Below are 11,849 nucleotides of genomic sequence, written 5' to 3' on the forward strand. Positions count from 1 at the left end.
AACGCAGCAATCGACAGCAGACGCCGCTGCAGGGTGGGCTCAGGAGGCTATGGAATCCCCGGGGGAGGCTGCCTCAGGGAGAATGGATGGCCCGAGGGGAGGGATGAAGGAAGCTCCGGGCTGGCTGGGTGCACCTCGGGTGGGGGTGATGCCCCTGGATGGAGTGGTGAGGAGGGGGCACAGAGACAAGCGTAGACAGGGCACCTCTTTGCCCAGCTCTGGGGGCAGCCTTCACCCCATGGTGTGCCATTCACACGGACTTCCAGGGACCAGCACAAGGAGAGCACATGGAGTCAGGCCCCGGGCCTTCTGCAGGGTGTGGAGGGTTGTGTGGTGGGGGTGGTTGGGTGTAGCCAGGCTTGGAGAGAGACCTTGTCCAGAGGCAGGACTCAGCTGAGGAGCACTACCCACTCCCACAAACCACACAGAGTGCTCCCCGTCTCCCCACTAAAAAAATATCCAGGAACCCCGGGCGGTGTGGCTCAGCGGTTGAGCATCGACCTATGAACCAGGAGGTCACGGTTCGATTCCCAATCAGGGCACATGCCCGGGTTGTGGGCTTGATCCCCAGTAGGGGGCGTGCAGGAGGCAGCCAATCAATGATTCTCTCTTATCATTGAACTAGAGGCCCGGTGCATAAAATTCATGCACAGCTAGGGTCCCTAGGCCTGGCCGGTGATCCGGGCCAATCAGGGCCTTCCGGCTGCTGGCTGGGGCCTTCCTTCATTCCGCGTCGCCCCCCTGGTGGTCAGCGCATGTCATAGCGAGCGATCGAACTCTCGGTCTCCTGGTCGAACTCCCATGGGGACACTTTGCATATTAGCCTTTTATATATATAGATGTTTCTCTCTCTCCCTCTCCCTTCCTCTCTGAAATCAATAAAATATAATTAAAAAGAACTTAAACAATGGAACACATGAGGTCAGGCCCCAGGCCCTTTGCATCCAGCAGGCCAACCTTGAAAGGGAAGGGGGCAGGTCGGAGGTGGAAAAAGAGTGGCTGGGCCCAGCCTTGCAATGGGAGGGTGAGGGCTTGCTGGGGCAATGACTGTGCTTGAGAGGTGGGGTTTTAAGCCCTACCTGGTGGGGTCCCTCTTCCCCTGAAGGGCTCATGGGCCCTGGTGCAGAGCCTCCTCCCTGCTGCAGGATCAGACCTGGCTGATTGCCTCGAATGGCATCTCTACAGGGTCAGGGAGTCCTTCACTCTGCTCTAGGGAAGGAGAGTCCCCTGGTCAAGTTCAATGCGAGATGCTTGATGGAGCTATAGATACCCATCAGCATCCTGAGACGCCCTCTAGAAAAGGGACCCGTTTTATTCCGTTGAACCCTTGGGGATGAGACCCTTTTGTCATGTCCTGCCTAGGGACCCTGTCTCTTCGAGGAATGTTCTGTCGCACCCACGTTGGGGAACCCTGGCCTGGCTTCATCTGCCTCTTGGGACAAATGCACTTGAATCCAGGGTCCAGGACGACTCTTATTCAGGAAGCAGGAGCCCTGTCTCAGGCCGGAGAGAGGAGATAGGGAAGCTTGACCTTCTCACTCCCTGAAAAGGACACACTGGTGGTGGTGGCTGGAGTTCTGCTTGCAGGGAAAAGTGGCGCGTGACCCCCAGAGGCAGGGCTAGAGGGAGGGGCTTAGGACCAATCGCACCCAGAGGAATAGCTTTGGGCTCTTCAATGAGGGGTTCAGAAAGGGAACTGCATTTGAAACACCTGGGGTGTTCCGAATGCCGAGTCCCACCCCTGCCCCCAATCAAGCACCCTGGGGGGCACATTTGGGCTCAGGCACCCCCGCTTTTCAAAAGCTCCTCTCATGCTTCTGGTTCTAGGGACGGAAGGGTACCCGGGATGATGGCCTCCAGGCTCCCTTTTCCGTCTTGGAAAGCTAACAAACACCCACTGTATCCCCGAGTCACCCTAAAATCCAGGTGGTGCCCTGAGCTGTCCGGATATGAGGTCAAAGTGACAGGATTGGATGGTGGAGGAAGGGAGGACCTGGTTGGGGAAGGAAGTGATGGTGGAAGGTCAGACCAAGGTCTAGGTTTTGCTGGTTAAAAGGCCCTTACATCTGACCCAGAGTGGAGGGCGGGACAAGGAAGCCCTAGTTTTTTTTTAAAATATACTTTATTGATTTTTTACAGAGAGGAAGGGAGAGGGAGAGAGAGTCAGAAACATTGATGGGAGAGAAACATCAATCAGCTGCCTCCTGCACACCCCCTACTGGGTATGTGCCTGCAACCAAGGTACATGCCCTTGACCGGAATTGAACCTGGGACCCTTGAGTCCGCAGGCCAACGCTCTATCCACTGAGCCAAAGGGATTTCTTACCCAAATCAGCCCCAAAACCAGCAAGGAACTGGAAGGAACAGAGCTAGAAGGTGGCCCAGGGTGGACAGTGGGTTGGCCCCAGGAAAAAATCTGCTCACAGTTGTTCTGATGGGATGGCACAGTGATCTGGGGTGTTCTTTTTTCTTTTCTTTTCTTTTATTTGTACTAGCGGCCCGGTGCATGAAAATTCATGCACTGGAGTGGGGCGGGGTCCCTCAGTCCGGCCTGTCCTCTCTCACAGTCTGGGAGCCCTCAGGGGCAGGAGGCGACCTGGCGATCAGGGGAAGGTGACACCCCCATCACACCTCTGCTGCTGCCACTGCCTCGGCCGGCCCTGGGCAGCTGGGGGGCTGAGAGGACTGGGAGACTCCAGAAGCAGGCGCGTGGCAAAGGGGACTGGGAGCCGTCATCTTTGAGGGCATGGCGGTCAATTAGCATATTCCCTCCTTATTGGCTGTGGGCACCGCCATCTTTGAGGGCATGGCAGTCAATTAGCATATTCCCTCCTTATTGGCTGTGGGTGCCGCCATTTTTGCAACAGAGTGAGGGTCAATTAGCATATTCCCTCTTTATTAGATAGGATTAATTTCAGAGAGGAAGGGAGAGAGAGAAACATCAACGATGAGGGAGAATCACTGATTGACTGCCTCCTGCACGCCCCCACACTGGGGATCGAGCTCGCAACCCAGGCATGTTCCCTGACCGGGAATTGAACCCTGACCTCCTGTGGTTCATAGAGCAATGCTCAACCACTGAGCAACACCGGCCAGGCCTGGTGTGTCCTTTTACTGGTCTGAATGTGACCCTTTCTGCTCCAATGCTTCATGATTCTAAGGAAATTAGAACCAATTTCCCAAATCCACCCCTTTGGCTAGCGGCTTTCAGTTAGGCCTTCATTGATTGCGACTTCAACTCCATGTGATGGAGCCATGGGCCCATTTTACAGATAGGAAAACGGAGGTGTCTGAGGACGTGCCTCCACCGAGATACGTCTCTGGGCTCCTGATCCTGATTTGGTCCTCTTTTCGGCAGCTTGACCTTCCTTGGTTCTGATCTCCTACCTGCGCCTCTTACTCCCCGGGGATCCCACCTTGGCGGCTGTCATAACGTAACTGCTGTGTCTGCAGTGACCTGTAGAGGGTGCTGTTGCCTGGTGCTGTAACCTGGCCTGGGCACACACAGAGGTCCTGGCTTCTTCTGGTTTGCTTGTGCTGGAGGAGGGGCAACGTGGAGAACTGTCCATCTGGGTATTGTTGGAACTCCCCTTGTCAAGAATAGGATGTATAGTGTGACGGTCCATTCGTTTGTCCATTCATTTGGTTATTCATTCATTCATTCATTCATGACAGATGAAGTTCCCAGAGAAACCATTCATTCATTCATTCATTCATTCATTCATTCATTCACTGTATATGCCACATACTGGATTAGGTATGGGGCACACTAGATACAAAAGGTCCCCGCTGAGTCTCCATGGATGCCCCCACAAGGCACCTTCCCGGACAGTCATTTCCTACTGGATCTTGACCTGGGAGGGCTCACCTCAGCACCTCCATCTTACAGCTAAGGAACCCAAGGCTCAGAGAAGGCCAGCAACTTCCCCAGGTCACACAGCAGCCAGTGCCCAGCTCATGCGGCTCCAAGCCCAGGGCTCCTCCCAGTGCACACACATTGAGCAGACCCTTCCCCCTCTTCTCAGCCCCTTGCTGGGATCTGTGTGTCTGAGGAGATGCTGACCTGCACCCTCCCCAACAGATGGCGTGAGTATGGCAACCATGCCCCAAACAGCAGCCTTCCTTGGCCTTGTGATCGCAGGTCCACACCTGCTGATGCTGTAGTTTTCCGCCGCGAGACCTTTACAAGCTTCAAAAATAGTCATACCTGCTACTTCATGGTAGGCTTGCTTTCTGCCAGGTCCTGCCTTTGCTTTATCTTGAACCCTCTCCCTCATCCCACGAGCCCCATTTTGTAGATGAAGAGACACCGAGGTTCAGAGAGGGTAAATGACTTGCTCAAGAGCTCACAGCTGGGATTTCAGTCTATATCTGGGCTGCCAGAATCCAAGGTCTTTCTACTTTAACCACTGTCATGTCAGCCTTTTTCTTTCTTTCTTAAAAATATTTTTATTGATTTCAGAGAGGAAGGGAGAGAGAGAGAAACATCCATGAGGAGAGAATCATGGATCAGCTGCCTCCTGCACGCCCCACAGTGGGGATCGAGCCTGTAACCCGGGCTTGTGCCCTTGATCTGGAATCACGCCCGGGACCCTTCAGTCCGCAGGCCGACGCTCTATCCACTGAACCAACCCAGACCGGGCAGCTTTTTTCTTTCTTTCTGGGTGGCCCACTCTTTGCTGCGTGACCTGGCTCAATAACTAAATGAAGGTTTGAAGCAGGATTTCTCAACTTGGCATTATTGACATTTGGGGCCAACTGATTTCTCTAGAGTTGTCGGCGGGGGGGGGGGGGGGGGGGAAGGTACTGTGCCATGCATTATAAATATTTAGCAGCATCCCTGGTTTCTACCCACAAGATGCCAGTAGTATCGCCCCTCTCCCCTGGTGACAATAAAAATATCTCTACACATGGCCCAATGTTCCTTGAGTGGGGTGAATAGCTCCCCAGTTGAGAATCAGCGCTTTATAGAAATGAGGGGTCAGGGTCAAGTTGATTATAGCCTGTCCCATGAGAGTGGGAACAGCTAAAGGGCAGGAAGAGAGAATTGCTTTATTCACTGCTGTGTTATCCACACCTAGTACAGTGCCTGGCATGTAGCAAGTGTTGCTGGAAGTTGAATGAATGAATGAATGGTTTCCATGGACATGGTATGTTTCAGGACGAGGGCCTGAAGGCCTCGGTTCTCATTCAGATCCTCACCAACCTGCTCTGGGCTGGCATGAATCATGCACCGTCTCTGCTCTGGGCCTTGATCCACTCTGCCCTCTCTTAAATGAGAGTCATCACAGCTCCTGACGGCCCTGGACATCTGGGGTCTGGGAATGGCCATGTTGTACCTCAGACGCCCAGAGTTTAGGGGCGCAGAAGGGGCTGCCCCCCAAGCCAGACATGGCAGACCTGCCCAGTCCCAAGTTTCTCCTTGCTCTTGCCGTTCAAGTCAAGTCACTTGGCCCTAGCAGGTTTGGCTCAGTGGCTAGAGCATCAGCCTGCGGACTGAAGGGTCCCGGGTTCGATTCCAGCCAAGGGCACATGCCCGGGGTTGCGGGCTCCATCCCCAGTAGGGGGCGTGCAGGAGGCAGCCGATCAGGCAGCCGATCAACGACTCTCTCTCATCATGGATGTTTCTATCTCTCTCTTCCTCTCCGAAATAAAAAAAAAAAAAAAAAAAAAAAGGTCACGTCAATGACCGAGAGACAGGCACTCCCCAGAAAAGCAACCCTATGCAGGAGAGGTGGCTTCTTTTCTGGGTGTGTGTGTGTGTCTTAAAAGGAAAAACACGTAACCTCAAAGGTAACCAAATATCCAGATCGCGATGCCCAGCATCGCACACCCCAAACTCACCTATTCATGAGCCTAACAAAAAGCTTCTTTGGGAGACACTGTAAGGCCATTGAGAGGGAGAAAAGTCACCTCTCACAGGCCCAGGCTAGCCCGCAGGGCCCGCCCTCACACACACACACACACACACACACACACACACACACTCACTCACTCTCTCGGCTGCTTACAAGGAGGCTCTGAGTTTTTAAAAGTAAACTCCACCGTTTCCGTTCTTGCCCTGGATTCAACTTTGGAAGAAAGGAAGCGTTTTACCGTTCCCTACACAACCCGCCCCCCCCCCCCCCCCCCCGCCCCTCTCGCTGGTCCTCCCCTAGCTCCACCTCTCCAGCAGCCCCTCCCCTGCAATCTCCACCCATCTTCGACCATGCCCAGGGGGCCAGACCCCCTTGCAGCGATGGGGGTGTCCCGTCGTCGGGTCCAGGTCTGGGGACGGGGAGCAGCCACTCCCAGGGGAGATGCCACAGAGACAGCACTCGCTCGCTCGCTCGCGCTATGAAAAAGGGCTCCCCCCAGGGCCCAGAGCATGGCCAAGGACAGCCCGTGACACTCCTGTTTCCAAGGCGGGTCCCACCCACAGCCCCTATCCCAGGGCAGCCCGCGAGCCTGTCCCCTCCACTCGCAAGCAGGCCTGTCCTCCAGGCTTCTGCCCCCTGCTTCTGGATCCTCTCCCTCCAGCTCCCCTTTCACCCCCACCTACAGCGTCCACCCCTCACTGCCTTCCCTCCCGAGACAGGAGAGCATCCAGCCCAGGTGCTGGGACTGTGCCTGCCACCTGGAGCCCCAAGTCAGGACTTTCTCAGAGACATGGAGATCCATGTCTTTTAACCTTTCTTGACCACAGTGAGAAATACATTACACGAATACCAAGTTTGCATATATTTGTGTATAGTATATACGCATATGTTATAGACACACATACGTTCACATAGGACTGTAAAATGTATAACAAAAAATAAGAGTTTCCAGCCCTAGCCAGTTTGGCTCAGTGGACAGAACGTCAGCCTGCGGACCGGAGGGTCCCCGGGTTCGATACCGGTCAAGGGCACGGACCTGGGTTGCAGGCTCCTCCCCACCAACCAGGGCCCTGGTCAGGGTGTGTGCAGGAGGCAACCAATCGACATATTTCCCTCTCATCAATGTTTCTCTCTGTCTCTCCCTCTCTCTGAAGGATCAATGGAAAAACATCCTCAGGTGAGGATTAACAAGCAAACAAACAAAAAAGAGTTTCCAGGAACCATCTTTATCCTTACTATATAGGTAGCACTATGAGCTTATACTCTCCTGTGTCATAAAGCCCCACTAAATTGGTTTCACAACCTGCAATGGGACAAACCTGGAGTTAGAAGTCACTGGGGGAGCCCTAACCGGCTTGGCGCAGTGGATAGAGCATCGGCCTGTGGACTGAAGGGTCCCAGGTTTGATTCCGGTCAAGGGCATGCACCTTGGTTGCGGGCACATCCCCAGTGAGGGGTGTACAGGGGGCAGCTGATTGATGTTTCTCTCTCATCGATGTTTCTAACTCTCTACCCCTCTCCCTTCCGCTCTGTAAAAAAATCCATAAAATATATTGAAAAAAAAAAAAAGAAGTTACTGGGGGAGCAGAGATGGTCTAAACTGTCCCCCCCTCCCCCCCAAATCAGGCGCCTGTGGGCTTCCCCTGGCTCAGCTGTGGTCATACTAGCGCCCAACAAGAAGGGCCTTGGAAGGGAGCAGATACTAGCAGGCATCATTAAAAAAATCCACACCAACAGTTAGGACACACAGTCTTTTACTAAGAGGATATTCAAAACTGGCACTATCCTGAATTTACGGTTTGTGACCGTTAGGAGAGGAGCCGTTAGAAGACAGGAATTGAGATTCGTGGTTCCTGCTGAGGGCTGGACAAGCCACCCACATTACATGCCTTTCAATCCTCGGTTTTCCTCCCCTTTTGAGAGAAGAGGAAACTGAGTCAGAGGGAGCTAAGGAACATCATCGAAGTCATGTAGCAGGTAAGTGGCCCAGCTGGGATTCCCACCCGAATCTGACTCGCCTGGCAGGCTGCTCATTCTTGGGGCTCTTCTTCCCCCATCCAGGGAGGTGAGTTCTCTCTTGGAGCGCCCCCTCTCTGACTGGGCAGTTGGACAGGCTGTTCTGGGCATGTAAGGATGGAGAGCACCCCATTTCAGCATTGCAGGGGTGTGGGCTGCCTGGGATGGTGTGTGTGTGTGTGTGTGTGTATGTGTGAGGCATAGTGAGCAGGGACAAAATATGGGGTCAGCTGTGGCTCAGACCAGAGACCTTGGATCTCACCACTCAAGCACACGGAGATTGCCGCCAAATAAGTAATAATATTTTCATCACCCCCCCCCCCCCCCGCCACCCCTGGCTCTTAAATCTTCACCTGAGGATATTTTTTCATTGATTTTTTAGAGAGCGGGAAAGACAGAGAGAAATAACAATGCGAGGGAAACACATCGATCAGTTGCCTCCTTGCACGCGCCCCAGCCAGGGCCCCGGGCCGGGGAGGAAGCCTGCAACTGAGGTACGTTGCCCTTGACCGGAATGGAACCCGGGACCCTTTGGGTCAACAGGCTCTATCCACTGAGCCACACCGGCTAGGGCCCTCCCCCAATTCTTTACTCCTGTATTGACCAGAGGGCTTTTAAATACTAAAGAATCCCAACTTAAGTATGATTTTCATTGAAAACTCTCGGAAAAAATATTTTAAATAATAATAATAATAATTAATAATAATATCAAACAATTATTGAGTACTATGCTATGGGCTTTGCTTGGGGTCATGTCACAGCTACTGTTCGTTGAGGACCTGCTCTGGGCCAGCACTGTGCACGGCCTGGCACCTAGGTGGCGCTCAGCAGATACGGGAGAATGAATGAACCTATCAGCGTCCCTCTAGAAACTGCACATAAATGCATCTCATTTAAACGCAACTCCATGTAACTGGAGGAATCCCAACATTTCCCTGAGAGATACTTTCTTCCCTTTGAGAATCCCTTCATCCGACACTTTTTTAAACTTGAGAGATCTTTTGAGCCGTAAATTTTGTCTTCCAGGTGAGAAACATCCTCCCCCTTTTCACTCCACCACTCCCGTTCCAACAAGCTTTTGACTTTCCTCCCTTCCATTCCTGGGCAGTGTCTTCCCCGGCTCAGTGATTCACAGGCCAACACTCCTACAGGGGCCTTCACGGGGCTTCCTAAACCCCTCACCCAGGGGCACAGGCATCCTGATTGTTCCTTCTCCTTGGCAACCTGGAGAGCAAGGGAAGGAGACAAGGGTTCGAGCCCAGACTGCTGCCCTCTTCAATCAGGACTGGCCCCAAGTCACAGGGCGACCGTTACCAAGTCACCACATATTTCTGGGTTCATTTGTCCTCATCAGGAGACGAGATGGGTGGGTTCCCAAGGTCCAGGACCCCTCACACTGTGGGACACGCGCCCACTGCAGCGTCCAGGACCAGAAACGCCACCCTAAACCAATTCAGCTTTGCATCTCCCTTCTTTTCCTCCTGCCAGCCACCCCAACAGAACTGCAATCTACGCATCCACCACAATTCGGGGACCTGGGATGGAAACTCTAGAAGGATCCCATCAGAATCCCGCTCAGGACTGCAACGAAGAGACCGATGGAAAAGTTTGGGTTGGGTCCTACCTCCCAACCGGAGACAACCCCACCGCCACAGTTTGCTGCGGCCTAGCATGTGGGTGCGTTGACACTGACCGCCACCCACCCCACGCCAAGGTTAGCCCAGGGTCCCCGCTCCGCCATCACTTCACCTGCAGAGGAACCCAGAGCTGGAAACACTGCCCCGGGCCGTGTGTTCTCATCTCCCCTCCTCTTCCTGCAGAAACGCACCTTCTGGGGGGCAGGTTTGGCCGCTCACAGGTTCTGCCAATTCCTCCCCGCTTTCCAGGTGCCCTGTGGCTCCCGGATTAGGCGAAGGAGGCAAGGAAGTGGGACCGAAGGGCTCTCTGGCTGCTTCTCTTAGGCACCTGCTGTGTACCTGACCCACCACCCCGGTCCCCTCGGGCATCCCCCAGCCACGTGCCAGGGACCCCTTCCCAATGATGCGTGCGCTCAGGGCCGGGGGCGAAACCACGTGCCAGGGAGACCCTCCCCACTGACAGCGCGCGCGCAGGGCCGGGGGCGAAACCACGTGCCAGGGAGACCCTCCCCACTGACGGCGCGCGCGCAGGGCCGGGGGCGAAACCACGCACCACCCGCAAGTAACCGCGAGAGTTGACCCCGCGCTTTCCAGTCCGCGAAGCCCGGCTCCGCCAGCGATGGCTCCTTTCAGACCCGGGACTGAACGCGCGGGAGTTGGCACAAAAGCGCCCTGTTCACTGTTCCTGAACTCTGGGGGGCCCGGGGACCAGCGCCCCACTCGCGCCGAGTCTGCACCAGCCGGAAAGTTTGCTCGACGCCACCGCGGCGAGGTGACGGCCGCCCCCCGAGCCCTCCGGCCCTGAGGGGGAGACTGAGGCAGCGCCGCCGCGAGCGCGGAGCGGCGTCTCCGGGCGAGCCTCTCCCCGAGGGCAGGAGACCGTTACCTTGAAGAGTTGCGCTTCCGGCTGCCAAGAACTTGGGTCCCGCACACCTGGCGCCGCAGCGGGGCTCCTGGGCCCGGAGGCCCGGTCTCGGTCTCGCGGGGCGGCGCGGCGGGGAGACGCTCTGCGCGGGCGCCGCGCTCCGGCTCCTGCCCGCGTCCTGCCCGCAGGTCCCTCAGGCGGCGGCGCAGCGGCGGCGGCTGGCTGTGGAGTCCCGGCTGGCCGAGGGGAGAAGAGGGACACGGAGAGGTGCCCGGAGTCCCGTGGCCCCGCGTCAGAAGCCGCCGGAGAGGTGCGGAGAGAGACCTTGAGCGGCGCGCGCGTCCTCCGCTCTGCGAGCCCGTCAGGAGCGGCGGGGAGGTAGGTAGGTGGGCGGGCGGGCGGGCATGGCGCGCCGTGACACATATACCCGGGGCGGGCGGGGAGGGGGCGCGCTCCCAGGGAAACCCCACCCCCGGGGACCCGGCGGGGGAGGGGAGGGGAGGGGAGGGGCGGGCGGAGGCGTCTGGCGCGCGCTGGACCCCGGCTCCGGGCGGGCGCGCCGCTGGGGAAGCCGCCGGGCGCGCAGGGCGCGGGAGGAGCGCTCCCGCCGCGGCGCCGACCCGCAGCGCCCGGGCCGCAGGAGGCAGGCGGCGCGGGAAGGGCCGAGGGCCGCCGGTGTCTGCAATGCGGTCGGCAGCTCCGCAGTCGGAGGGACCCGGGAGGGCTGCCCCCGCACGGCTGCCCCGGCGGCCGGACGGGGTTCCCCGGGCGTCCCGCGCGGGGTCTGCGGGCTGAAGCCGGGCGGACGCGGTCCCCTGCTCGCAGGCTCGGGTTTGCAGGGACCCCCTCACCCCCTGAGGGGACGGCTGAAAGTTTGGGAGATGGGGTGCGCCGCAACCCCCGGGAGAGACCAAGGACACCTCAAAGGAAGCAGGAATTCTCCGGTACAACCGGAGCTCCGGAGACCACCCTCTTCATCTTGTTTCCGGGCAAAAGAATAAAAGAACCAACAGCTTTTGAGCGCCTTCTGTGAGCTGGTTGCTTCACATACATTCATATCACACTTAACTTTTCCCAAAGAGCTCAGTGAGGTCAATAGATTATAACCAGAGGCCAAATGCATGGAATTTGTGCAAGAGTAGGCCTTCCTTCCCCAGGCTGCTGGCACCCGGGACCTGGACCGGGCTTCCCTTGGTCCCGGAAGGTCGTCTGGAAGGACGTCCGGTCTAATTAGCATATTGCGCTTTTGTTATTATAGGTGCCTCCTCTTCCAAGATGTGGAAACTGAGGTTCGGAGAGTGATGGCCTTACTCACTCAAGGGGTGTGTGTGTGTCAGAATTCAAACACAAGGTCATGCTCTCTGTACTCCGCAGGCTGCTGGCTCAGCCGCAGCACTTTCGGGGGACCCAGGCTGGCTGGTGGTTTTCAGGGTCCCTGTGGAGGAAGCTGGTGGTGCCCAAGATGTAGTGGCC

General features: G+C 56.4%; 1 protein-coding gene across 1 annotated transcript in view; it reads right to left on the minus strand.

Moving 5' to 3' along the window:
* The window catches only part of ACAN (aggrecan), a 61,424-nt gene extending 50,895 nt beyond the window's left edge, over positions 1–10,529 (minus strand). Inside the window, 1 exon segment of the mRNA XM_079763988.1 lies at positions 10,398–10,529. The gene's annotated coding sequence lies outside the window, so the exon portion shown is untranslated.
* Positions 10,530–11,849: the final 1,320 nt, after the last annotated feature.

This window comes from Cnephaeus nilssonii, assembly GCF_951640355.1.
Source record: "Cnephaeus nilssonii genome assembly, chromosome: 24".
NCBI lineage: Eukaryota > Metazoa > Chordata > Mammalia > Chiroptera > Vespertilionidae > Cnephaeus > Cnephaeus nilssonii.